The sequence below is a fragment of the Lissotriton vulgaris genome, chromosome 1_1, assembly GCF_964263255.1.
Source record: "Lissotriton vulgaris chromosome 1_1, aLisVul1.2, whole genome shotgun sequence".
Taxonomy (NCBI): domain Eukaryota; kingdom Metazoa; phylum Chordata; class Amphibia; order Caudata; family Salamandridae; genus Lissotriton; species Lissotriton vulgaris.
The window spans coordinates 82169964-82182418 of NC_141685.1; the positions used below are offsets into that span (position 1 = coordinate 82169964).

Here is a 12455-nt window from a genome sequence, read left to right on the forward strand (position 1 = left end):
ATATCAGAAAGCTCTTTAAAGTAGCGCCAAACCTGTTTTCTGTAGATGTTCCCAGGGTAGCGCCAGGTCTCACGTGGAAACACTGCTGGTTGGGGGAGGAGACGTGTCCGGTGGGCCCAAGCTGTGGCACGATGTTCAATTTACTGCACGCCAGTCGGACAGAGATCCCTTTCTTACTTGTGGTTCAGCCGCACCTGGAGCTGAGGTCGGGGTGGAGGGTGCTGACTTTTTAAAAATTAAATATTAGCTTTAAAAGCACCTGCTGCAGAGTTTGACTTTCTTGTTGAACAAATGAGTGTGATTTCCGATTTTTGTCTGTTTCCATGGACTTCATTGCATCATTTTGGTTGCAAGAAAGAATCACTTTAAGTGTCACACATTTATTCACTGAATGTATCTCATACATCCACTGAATCTATAAAAATTTCACACATAAGCAATTTGAAACATTAGCAGATGTACTTAAAAGGGTGTAATTTCTAATATTTATATGTTTTCCTTGTATTCATTGCTTGATTTGCTTGCTATAAAGTGTCACTCATATTTGTGGAAATGGCACTCATAATCACACTAAAATTATGAAAATGTCACATATAGCATTCTGAAACCTTGGCAGCTATGGTGGTAAGAGGGGAGTATTCTTGGACTAGGCCTGAGCAAGCTGGCTGCCAACCGCGGCAGAAGACTGGCGGGAAGGTGGGGGCCGGGGTGCGCCACTCCCACCTTTTTCACTCCACCATTCCCTAGTTCAGATTTGACTAAACCATGAGCTGAACATTGCAGGCATTGCCCTGCAACTACAGAAACGTAGACATGGCCGCCAGTTGTACAGTGGAGTGTCAGAGAACCTTCCATAAAGTATAGAACCCTGTGAATGCTGGTAATTTCTACATTTTTATTTCTTTATTTAAAATTTTATACCACACGCAGACGACAAAGTACTCTACGGTTTTTTTTACAAAAAAAATGTGAGAAATGATTTCAAATAATAATCATACATATTTACAAGGAAATGTTCAGGATGACGTCAGAGCATTTTCAGAGACGTAATAACCAAGAGAAATAACCAAGGATTGGGAACACCCAGTGGTGCTCGAATAATTTTCAGAGTTGTGTTGCTGCCATCAATGCTTCATCACTGAACTCACAATGTTGCAGATATATCATTAAAGCAGATAAAACTAATATATCGCACAAGCGATGTGTGGAAATCGGGTGCCAATCAATCAAACAAACAGGATTTGCATAGCGCTACTTATCACCTGTGAGGGTCTATAGGCACTGTGGGGTGGGGGCGGTGCTGCTGATGAGGGACGGTAATTGAATAACCATGTTTTTAGGCCCTTCCTGAAATCCTGCAGGGTGGCAGTCTGTGTGCTCTTCTTTGTACTGCCGGTCACCGGTGTATTAAACTGTGTAGCCTTGGACCGTGTCATGTATGTGCATGTAACTTGCATGATCGAGGTAACTATTAGCGGCGATACTATGTGTCTCTCGGTCCTTTTTCCCCAGCACCCCTCCACCCCCCTCACCCTTCTCCCCAGGGGCGGCAATCTGAGGGATAGCCCCGGGCGCCACAAGCTCTGGCTACGCTGCTGCCACCAAGCGCCTTGTAGGAAGTTGGCTCTTTATATACTACACAAAAGTAAGGTATAGTGTGCAGAGAGTCCAGTGGATCCCCAGAGTAGATAATACTAATGCTCTCTTTTGTGGTAGTGTGAAAGAGCAGTTAGGCTTATCAGCGGGCAGTGTTAAGCATTTGTTGTACACACAGTGGCGATAAATGAGACACACAGTCAATGAATAAATCTGAGACCAATTTATAATATTAGTACTTGGTTATATTTATTTTGCAGAACCACAGAACTGTGTCATAGGTAAATAAGTGTTTCAATAGAAATGCTTTTCAGTAAAAAAAATGGACACCGTGCAATTTTCAGACTTTGCAGTGTTAGCCTGTGGGAGGAAGAAAGTATTCAATATACATAGGGATAACATCGGCTTACAAGACCAGTCGTTGGAAGCTAAGGTCAGTATTGGGCAACACTCAGCTCAGCACCAACTGTGCATCACCAGCAGCAGAGGAACGGCCGGGCACAGGGTGAAAATTCAAGGTCAGGTGCCCCATACAAATCAATGAGGTTTGAGGGCAATCGGTCAGAGGCTGCTTAAAGGTGAGTAGCAGCAGCTTGGGGGAGGGGATAGTCTCCAGGGGTTTAAGCAAGCACAGGGTGAGGCCCAAGCAACACCAACACTATACAACCAGCGGCACAGGGGCGGCCGGGTGCAGGGTGCCAATGCAGCGTCAGAGGCCCAAAGCACACCAACATCAGAAACAGGCTGCAGGCTCAGGTCAAAACCCACAGCTGCAGAGGTAAGTTGGGAAGCTCGGGGATGTAGGGACACCTTTTGTCCTCTTCACCAAGGCCCAGGACGGACGAGTGCAGGGCTGCCTTTTGATGTCAGAAACGGCTTACTGGAGTAGGTCGTGGTTGTGGGAGGCTCCATGCAGAAGCTGCTCATACCAATCATCACTTATCGCTCAAACCAATCATCACTCAGACCAATCATCACTTATCGCTCAAACCAATCATCACTCAGCGCTCATGTCAATCATCACTCATCATCACTCATCACTCAGACCAATCATCACTCATCGCTCATTCCAATCCTCCCTCATCGCTTAGACCAATCATCACTCATCGCTCAGACCAATCATCACTCATCGCTCATACCAATCATCACTCATCGCTCATACCAATCATCACTCAAATTATTAAATAAAAAAATTACATTAATTTGCTGTTGCACAGTGCTGGTAAATAATGAAGCTTGTTTGCTATTTGCAGAGCTACATGTATAAGTGTAAATAGTCTCTGCTGTTCGTACAGTTGGCAGATGAATACCAGAGAAAATAAATACACACCACTTACAGACAAGCATTGAAAATGCAACAGGTCTTGCCTTAGATTTAGTTAAAGCCATCTGCTTTGCTAATGGAACAGTATAGCAAAGCAAATGGCTTTATCTTAATGAAAGGCGAGACCTATCGCATTTTCAATGCTTGTTCTTTCTATGTTTTAGGTGAGGTTATTTTACTAAGACTTGTTTTTCATTTCCGTGGGCGGTGACATGTGATGTAAGCCGCTTGTTTACCGGTGTCAGGCGCAATCGTATTGGGAGGATAGCGGAGTGCGGTGCGGGATTATTTTTCTTGAGGAAGTTAAGTTTATCCGCATGCCTCAGAAGTGCTGTCCTACAAGAGTAAACAAAACTAAAAAGAACCACGAACATGCAGAAATGAAGCCTACACCGCAGAAAATCCAAACACTTATGACAGACTAAGTTTGCCAGTCAAAAGGTGAAAGTATGACAGAGCTCAGATTAACTATTCAGAGGGTTGTGGCTCCAGAGTGCAGATGTAACGAAGACACGACACCCACCTGGGTCTCTCCTTCGTATATATGTATGTGCCTTCGAGTGCCTGTGTGTGTCTCTATGGGCGCATGTGTGTTTTTATGTGCCTGTGGCATTTGTACCTGTGTGTGCCTATGAATGCCTGTGTGTCTCTATGTGCGCATGTGTGCATGTATGTACCTTCGAGTGCCTGTGTGTGCCTCTATGTGCGCATGTGTGTTTTTATGTGCCTGTGGGATTTGTACCTGTGTGTGCCTATGAATGCCTGTGTGTCCCTGGAAACAAATGAACAGTGGCATTTGCAAGCTGCAGGAGAATTAATTCAAACTCTGGCTTCTGTATGTTAAAGATGTTCTGAGGTGGTGTGGACTGGACACAAACCAATACGTTTGCTACTGAGTGCGCATTTGTCTGCTCTGCACTGCTATGTAATTGTCCCTGGCTGGGATGTGGTTGTCCCTGTCTGGATTTTGAACCTAGCCTGGAGAATTCACAAGAATATCTCTTATAGTTAATACACATTACGCAATATGGATTTATATCAAAACATGTCAGCACTCCAACGTGCATCTTTTATACACGCCACCCTTTCAATGATCTAAATTGTATTTTACAGATTCCATTCATGAGCAGTAGATGAGTGCACAGAACACGAGCATTTGACAGATTCCCCATTCCAAGATGGCGCCCGTTTCCACGACCGTAGTCCTTCGTTTGTTGGTACGTCGGGATACCGGAAGTCACCCAAGGTCTTATGCACCGGTTGCTGTGCTGATGCCGCCCTCGCTCTGCTGCTTTGCATCCTATGCTGCGCTCTGAGACGAGAGGAAGGTAAGACTCAGATCCTCGGTTTCATGTCGTTTGATGGCTTCGGGGTCATCACGCTCCAAGGACACGGAGACATGAGGTTCAACGTTTTGATGAATGTTTCATACCAGAACGGCTCCCTGTGGGTCTCGAGGTGAGATCCACGCTGACAACAGACCCAAGCACCGTTCCTTCACATAGAGCAGGCGCGTGCCACTTTCAGCGTTTGCATGAAAGAATGATGCCTTGATAGACTTCAACAGTTTGTGGCAGTTCTTGGTTAAACACGGCTTTGAAAGTAGGTTTCTTTGAAATATCCATCACCCTGGGACTTTACAGATATGGATTTTCAGACGTTTAAAAATACCCCTTCTTTATTTACAGAAAGTTATACTGGGACAGTATAGGTATATGTATCTCAACTTCATGCTTGATCCACTTGGGGCTCTAAGGTTTGGGACTTATTTCCCCTAGACTATGTTGGAGGGAAAATTATTACAGAGCAGTGTCGCGTCGTGGGCTCTAGTCCCACATGGTAGAAATGAAAGCGACACTGACACTAGTTAGGTAGTGGGTTAGTGAGCCACGAGCACGTGCGCTCGGCTACTTTTATTGACTGATGTCACGTGCCTCGTGACATCAGTGGTGGGTGGGTGTTTAGTGTAGGCTTTACAATATTAACCCTTAACAGTGTCAGCTAGGACACTACATTCCTCCCAAACTTTAATAAAAATTAAGGAAAAGCAAGAGTCCGAACCTATGGGAGGAAATACACAAATGTACAATAATTACACATTTACATCGAGTCTCTTCAGCTGCTTGCTTGATGACGGTGATGGAAATTGCTGCTGAAACTTTATTTCTTCTTGGCTTGACGTCCTGGTTATCGGTGGGTGTGCTCTTCTTCGCTTTCGCCGTGGACATGTGTTGGTCAGTCCACTGAGATCTGGCTTTTGAGGATGACGTCAAACAGGATGACCAGATGTTAGACTAGGATGACGTTGTCTTCTGCTGGTCCGTCGGTTTCTTCACTGTCAGCAATTTGGCTTCACATTGCAAGGGTAGAGTTTGAAGGACATTCTTCTCACTAGGATGCCCCTCTCGCGGGTATTCTCCTGCCACGAGATATACCGGAGGCCCTTTGAGTCAGGTTTCCACTAGGCCGGGTATTACTCCACAGCGTTGCTCCAACTCCACAGTCTGCGTGTGAATGGAGGAGACGATGAGGGTACTACCTCACAAAGTCCGTAGCTCCACCTGAAGGGTAGTTGTTGACTCCTTCCTTTGCGCACAAGTTCCTCTTCTCCCCGGGACGTGCAGGTGAGACGGCGATGGATCTATCTCTCGTGTCGGGACCCTCTGCCACCGGTGTCCCTGAGGCCTTTGCCCCTTGGATCTCCACGGGCTGGTGGGGATCGGTCAGTACTCCTTATTCAGGCCATCTGAGCTCCCTCCGCTTCCAGACTTCCGTTCAATCCCAAAGGTGGGTGTTGCCAATGGTCCGGCCTGTGCTCTCCTACCGTCCACGGGTCGTCGGGATCTCGTGAATGGGTAGCTGTTCTGTTCTTGGTGTTCTCCTGGACGTGTGGGTCACTGTACACGGTGTTGTGGTGTGTGTCACCTTTTCTTCTTCTTGTAGGTGTGTGGACTTGTTACACCTCTCTTCACCTTTTCCAGATGTTCCTGATGGCGTCGTGCCACATGACTTCTTCCTTCAGTTCTTTTCTTCATGGCATCGTGCCACTCATTCTCTCTTCTCCTTTTCGCAACCCAGTGCGGTCACCTTTCTTCCTTTGTCTTGCTGACCAGGCTTCGTCAAGCAGCGTGCACTCCGCCTGTTTCCGTCTGGTCTTGTCCTGTCATTAGGACACGGTCTTCTCTCCACTCTTCGGTGACTGGACCGGTCATTACGATCTTCTCTCTTGCCTCCTATTACTTCTTTTCTTGTAAGTGTTGCGTCCTTCTCTCCGGGTCTTCTTTCGGACATTCTCCTGATCTCTCAGTTGACGGACGTCTTACGGTAGGACATCTTCATCCTGACTTGGCAGAATTTCTTCTCTCTTCTGTGGCGACCATTTTGGGTGATCGGCTTTTGTTTGGGGGCCCCTCTGGCTTGTCGGATCATCCTTTTCTCTTGGGCGATCTTCTTTGCTACCAGATGGGGTGGACAGCTTCCTCTTCGTGAGTCTTCTCGCTATCCGCGATCGTTGGGATCGCTATTTGCTTCTGCTGCAGTGCTTTTTCGTTGGCGCAGTCTCGCCTGCGCTCTTCGTGTGCTCTGCTTGTTCCGGAGGGTTACTTCACCGCTCCATGGACCTTCTCCAGTGGATGCACTTCTCGTGCTCGCTTCCGGTGAGGCTCTTTAGCTTCTTGAGGCATTGACCGTGCTTGGTTGCTTTGCCTCCTTTTGGCTGCGGGGTAACTGTGTGTTACTCTTCCGTTGCACGTCAGTGTGCATTGCAGTGGCAAGTTCTGGCTTCACTTGGTACCGTCGTGATACATCTTCAGTGTAGCTTTGTTCCTTGCACTTTTAGTTTCTTTGGCGTTGTTGCTCTTCCACTTGCGTGTCGCACTTTTATTCTTCACACTTGGGTACTTGCCTCGCATGTCTTCTGGTGCTTCGGGTGTGGCTTCCTCTCTGTTAGGCGCTGTCCTGTACTGTCCGCGTCCGGGGTACACTTGCGCTCTTCCATCGGTTGCCTTTGGATCTTGCTGCTTGCGGTAGACGTTTCGGACTTTCCCTCGACGTCCAGCATGAGGTTGTCTGCTGCGGTTGCGGCAAGCACCTGTGGCCACAGGCGTCACTTCAGCAGGGGTGATGGGTCTCCGTCCGCGTCGCTGTAGGCTTGTTCTCCCTGTAGGCTGTCCCTTGTGCTTACTTGTGCTTGATTTATTCTTGTGGCTTCTTTTGGTGCACTGCTCACCAAAGTCCACTAGAGGGTAGTGTAGCTTGGGCTTTTCTTCAGCAGTGGCTTTCTCCTCTTGGGGACTTTCTTTCCTGCTGTTCCTCTTGCAGCTTGTAGGACCTGCTGTTGCCATGGAGAGGGCAGGAGGGGAGGAGCTGGAGTCACTGCTGGGCAGAGGTAAGTCCCCTCTCTTTCCTTTCATGTAGGTGCGCAGTGATGCACTTTCTGTGCGCGTGTGGAGGGACAGCTTCTTTGCCCCTGCGGGGGTCCGGGCACATTCAAAAACGTACGTGGCATGGGACCCTCCAGCAGCCAGCACTGCCGCGCGCCACCTTCCTGTTCACTTCACTCGCGCTGGCCGCTTGCAGGCATTTCAGTACTTATGGTGTGAGGGAGGGGGGGGGGGGGGGCTGGGGGCCATGTCCGGTCGCTGAGGGCTCAGTTTGTTCTTTTCGCTCCCTGCCCGCGGCAGCCTCATTCCCTCCGCGCGGGCAGGGGAGCTGGGGGTCATGTTCCGACGGGCGAGGCAGTGTCTGCAGCGGGTGAGCTCCGCTTCGGTTTTGGTGTCCCGCAGCTCCTCCTTTGCAGTCTCTTCACCCCGTCGCCGCGCTTCACTCACTTTGCGCGGCGGGGGACGCTGGAAGCAGGCTGCGGGTGGGCTCCGCGAGTCGTGCTACATTACGGGCCGCAGCCTTTGGAATAGCGGGTAGACTCCGCTTTACTTTTCTCTTTTCAGTGCTTTCACCCTCGCCGCGGCCGCCTTTAATTACACGGCTGAAGCGCAGGTAAGAGTCCCGCTTCTGTTAGACATTAGGATATAGCGAATGAATCACTGTGAGTGTTTGAAACTAAGACCAGCACGGGTATTTCTTCTGCTTTGGTTACAGCTACTGTGAGCATTCTACTTTCAAACTTCTCGACTCACCATCTACGAATTTTGATGACTTGTTGGTCCATTGTCTGAGGTAGGCTGTTGTACGCACTGGATTGTTGAGTCTCACATCATAATTATTTGTGGAACCCCTCCCTAAGCACCCGTTTTTATTTTTGCAGAACCACTTGGTCCTGAGGAGAACCCCCCTAACAAGCGGGGTTCGAAACGCGTAGACCACTCTACCCCGTATTTGGTCTTTATCTGTTGTGTTAAGGACTGAGCACCTTCACTTACTTTGAGAGAAAGATTTGTCCCGGTGTAAATACACAAAAAAGACTTTAAAACTGCATCATCCAAAGGGATTCTTTCCAATTTATTTTTGACCAATACGTGGTTTTATTTGTTTCTCTTGGTTTGTTGATCATGTTAGTATGTGTATGAATGTTTGTGTATGATTGGACGGCCATGTATGACTGAATGCTTGAAATACTTATGTTTTCCTTTTTTTCATTGTAATATGTATTGTATATATGAAAACTGTTGGCTTCTCCTTGCACTAAAAATTGTGTATTATACAAAGTAAAAAATAATTGCAAGAAAATAAATCTTGATACGTTGCTAAAGAAATTAAGCAGGTGGTTTTGCTTTTTTCAAAATCCCCCCCCTTTTTGGTTCAAAAGTGTCTCTCAGCATTGGCTTTTGTGTTGTTCTAATAGTGAATTTTTGGCTCAGCCTTGCTGAGTTAGGGGCCAAGACCCGGTATTGTTTTTTGATTTAATTACACATGCGGCGCGGGGGGGGGGACAACAGACGCTGCAGGCAGGCCGCGGGTGGGCTCCGCTGGCGCTGCATTGATTAAAGTTCATTTTCGCTGCCATGTCTGTGCGGGTGGGCACCGCGTCAGTTCACCATACGGGGGTCGCTTCATGCAGGCCGCGGGTGGGCTTCGCTGGCGCTGCATTGATTAAAGTTTATTTTCGGCTGCTTCACGCCCGGCGGGGCGCCTGACCATGCGGGTGGGCTCCGCTTATGTGCAGTCATAGGGGGATCGCTCCTGGCATACGCGACCCCCGGGGCCATTCGCAGTCCCTGGGCTCACCTCCGGCCTACGGGCCTATTTTCTCCTGCGGCCGTGGCGAGTGGGCTCCGCCCGGCCAGGACTCTTCTCCGGGGCACAATCGCGGCCGGTGCAGGTGGGCTCTGTCCGGTCCGCTTTTCTATGATTCGGCCCGGGGCACGGCACACGCCTCGCGGGCCTCTCGCTCTCGGGGGGGATTGCTCATGGAAGCATTCTCCTTCTTTTCCCCCCAACGTTAATGCTGGTGCACGCATGGGCACCGGCTCCGCCTCGTCGCCATTGTCGCGTCGTGGGCTCTAGGCCCACATGGTAGAAATGAGTGCGACACTGACACCAGTTAGGTAGTGGGTTAGTGAGCCACGAGCACGTGCGCTCGGCTCCTTTTATTGACTGATGTCACGTGCCTCGTGACATCAGTGGTGGGTGGGTGTTTAGTGTAGGCTTTACAATATTAACCCTTAACAGTGTCAGCTAGGACACTACAGGCAGGAGGGGTCAGGGGGCTTGGCGCAGCAGCTCAGAAGCCTGGTAGCCACGTGGATTTAGACTTCAGTACTGAACATTGCATTTACTCAATACAAGCTTTCAAATTGCTAGAGGACAACTGCAAAGTACATTTAACAAGCATTTACAATGCAATGGTCTCGGCAATATTATAGGTAGAGCTATTGGCATTGCTTATTATTATTATTATTATTATTATTATTTTTTTTTTTTTATCCCTAAGTAAATGTTATTGTCATTTCTATTGTCAATAGCTTAAGTGTTTGCATATGTGTTGCATATTGCATTAGACATTTTGCATTAGCAGAGAGAGAGTGAGGTAGCGAGATAGAGAGGTATTGAAATAGAGAGTGAGTGATGTAGTGAGAGAGTGAGGTAGATAGAGAGTGAGGTAGTGATCGAGAGTGATGTTGTGAGGTAGTGAGATAGAGAAAGATTGATGTATTGAAAGAGAGAGTGAAGTAGTGAGTGTTAGTGATGTTGTGAGGTATTACGATAGAAACAGTGATGTAGTGAGGTAGTGAAAGTGACTTAGTGTATTTGAGAGTGAGGTAGTGAGAGAGTGAATTAGTAATTTAGAAAGAGAGAGTGAAGTTGTGAGGTAGTGAGAGAGTGATGTAGTTATTTTTTTTAGAGTGTGTGCTGATATAGTGAGGTAGTGAGAGTGAGATCGAAATAGATAGAGTGATGTAGTGATAGAGAGGTAGTGAGATAGAGAGAGAGTGAATTTTGAGTAGTGTGTTAGAGTGAGAGATAGTTACTGTTGTAGTGATTATGTGTTGCTGTGAGAGAGAGAGTTGAGTAGTGAGTTAGAGAGTTAGTGAGAGAGTGTAGTATAGTGAGAGAGTGTAGTATAGTGAGAGAGTGTAGTATAGTGAGAGAGTGTAGTATAGTGAGAGAGTGTAGTATAGTGAGAGAGTGTAGTATAGTGAGAGAGTGTAGTATAGTGAGAGAGTGTAGTATAGTGAGAGAGTGTAGTATAGTGAGAGAGTGTAGTATAGTGAGAGAGTGTAGTATAGTGAGAGAGTAGTATTGTGAGAGTGTAGTATAGTGCGTGTAGTATAGTGCGTGTAGTATAGTGCGTGTAGTATAGTGCGTGTAGTATAGTGCGTGTAGTGAGTGTAGTGTAGTGAGTGTAGTGTAGTGAGTGTAGTATAGTGAGTGTAGTATAGTGAGTGTAGTATAGTGAGTGTAGTATAGTGAGTGTAGTATAGTGAGTGTAGTATAGTGAGTGTAGTATAGTGAGTGTAGTATAGTGAGTGTAGTATAGTGAGTGTAGTATAGTGAGTGTAGTATAGTGAGTGTAGTATAGTGAGTGTAGTATAGTGAGTGTAGTATAGTGAGTGTAGTATAGTGAGAGATAGAGATGTAGTGAGTGTTAGTGAGAGAGTTAGGGAGAGAGAGAGTGACGTAGTGAGAGGTGTGGGGGGAAGAGAGTGGTGTGGGGAAGAGAGTGGTGTGGGGAAGAGAGAAAGCAACACAGAAAGCAAACACAAAAAAAGAGAATCTAAGCAAAAAAATACTAAGTGGCTTACCTGCTGGTCCACAGACTCGTTCGGAATAACTCTAGGAAACAGATTATGCTGCGGAGGAGTCGAGCGCTGCCAGCTGATGAGAAGGCAGAGAGACGTGTCTCCCTGAGGACTGCGGAGCTGACTCCCTCTCTCCCCGACCCCCCTCTCTCTCCTCCGCACATCATAATGTGCACTGGATCCAAAATGGCACACAGGCAGCCCAGAGCCCGGCGTTGATCTTTTAAAGTGCACCCAGACTCAGAAGCACACGGGGGACGGTGCCGAAGGCGTGTCGGGACCAAGTGAGTCTCCGATAAGTAGCAGAGCGGTACTGGAAAGTGAACGGCACAAAAGAAATGGCGGCCGCAAACATGCAAACATTTTCGGATTCGGGGGCGTGTTTTGGCATTCTGAGTGACGTCACAGGTGGCAAGAACGCCAAAAACAAGCCCCCGAATCCGAAAGAGACGGGGCTTGATTTGAGTGACGCCTGTCTCCTCCAATGGCTGGCTTCCGTTTAGGAAGCCGGCCAATGGAGGAGAGATGGAGGAGAGAGGCGGGTTCAAGCCCCATACTCAAAAACATTAATTCTCCGACCGGAGACTGCGCAAGCGCAGCCTTTAGGTCCTCGACCTAAAAAGCTGTATGACACAGCCAGCACTGACCGTGTCCTAGCACTTTTTCTTTTTACTTTCATCCATGCTGCATTGAAGTCAGTTCTGTTGTACAATATGTTTAAAAAAAACATTGAGAAATCCAATATATTTGCATAGGAGAGACCTGTTGACTTGCCAATGCTTGCTTATAGGTTCGATGGATATCTCTGGCCCTAGGGACACTCCACACACTTCCTGAAGACAGAGGATGCTCCTCCTACCCCTGGCACATCCCCGCGCTTTTATCAGCATATAGAGTTCGGTGCCTAACTCCTTCTGTGGCAACAAATATTTTCAGTTGGTGACCAGTCAACCAGATCATCAGTATTTGCTGCTCCTCCTTGCAGAGCTTGTAATGGACGAAGGAAAAATGTTCCTTTGCTAAATGAAGTCTGTTTATTTTTCAAAATTCGGATTTGCAAATACCCCACAGACACGAATCCGGAGAACATTTCTGACTTCACTGCAATTTAATCCTTTAAAGTCTGGCCCATACCTTTTTGTATTACAAATATCTCAAAAACTATCAAAGGGATTTACACCAAACCACAAAAGGATCTATTAGGGGTAAAGTTCCTTTTTTGCCAATAAATTCCAGTCAGCAGTGGAGAGCAAAAGTTCCTACAGCAGCTACAATGTAAAAACATTTCCTAACTCTCTTTTGCTTTTCGGGCCCTAGACAGATCTGCTCAAAACTTG

The 12455-nt window shown here is 47.4% G+C and overlaps 2 protein-coding genes and 1 long non-coding RNA gene across 3 annotated transcripts in view; 2 read left to right on the forward strand and 1 right to left on the reverse strand.

Moving 5' to 3' along the window:
* LOC147737434 (uncharacterized) overlaps positions 1-12455 on the reverse strand; it is a 908239-nt gene that overhangs the window by 705592 nt on the left and 190192 nt on the right. The window lies entirely within an intron of this gene.
* LOC147737438 (uncharacterized) overlaps positions 1-12455 on the forward strand; it is a 204130-nt gene that overhangs the window by 79075 nt on the left and 112600 nt on the right. The window lies entirely within an intron of this gene.
* LOC147737439 (uncharacterized) overlaps positions 4056-12455 on the forward strand; it is a 115529-nt gene continuing 107129 nt past the window's right edge. The window contains exon 1 of the long non-coding RNA XR_015297363.1: positions 4056-4248. This is a non-coding gene — a long non-coding RNA (uncharacterized LOC147737439). The remainder of the gene's footprint in view (positions 4249-12455) is intronic.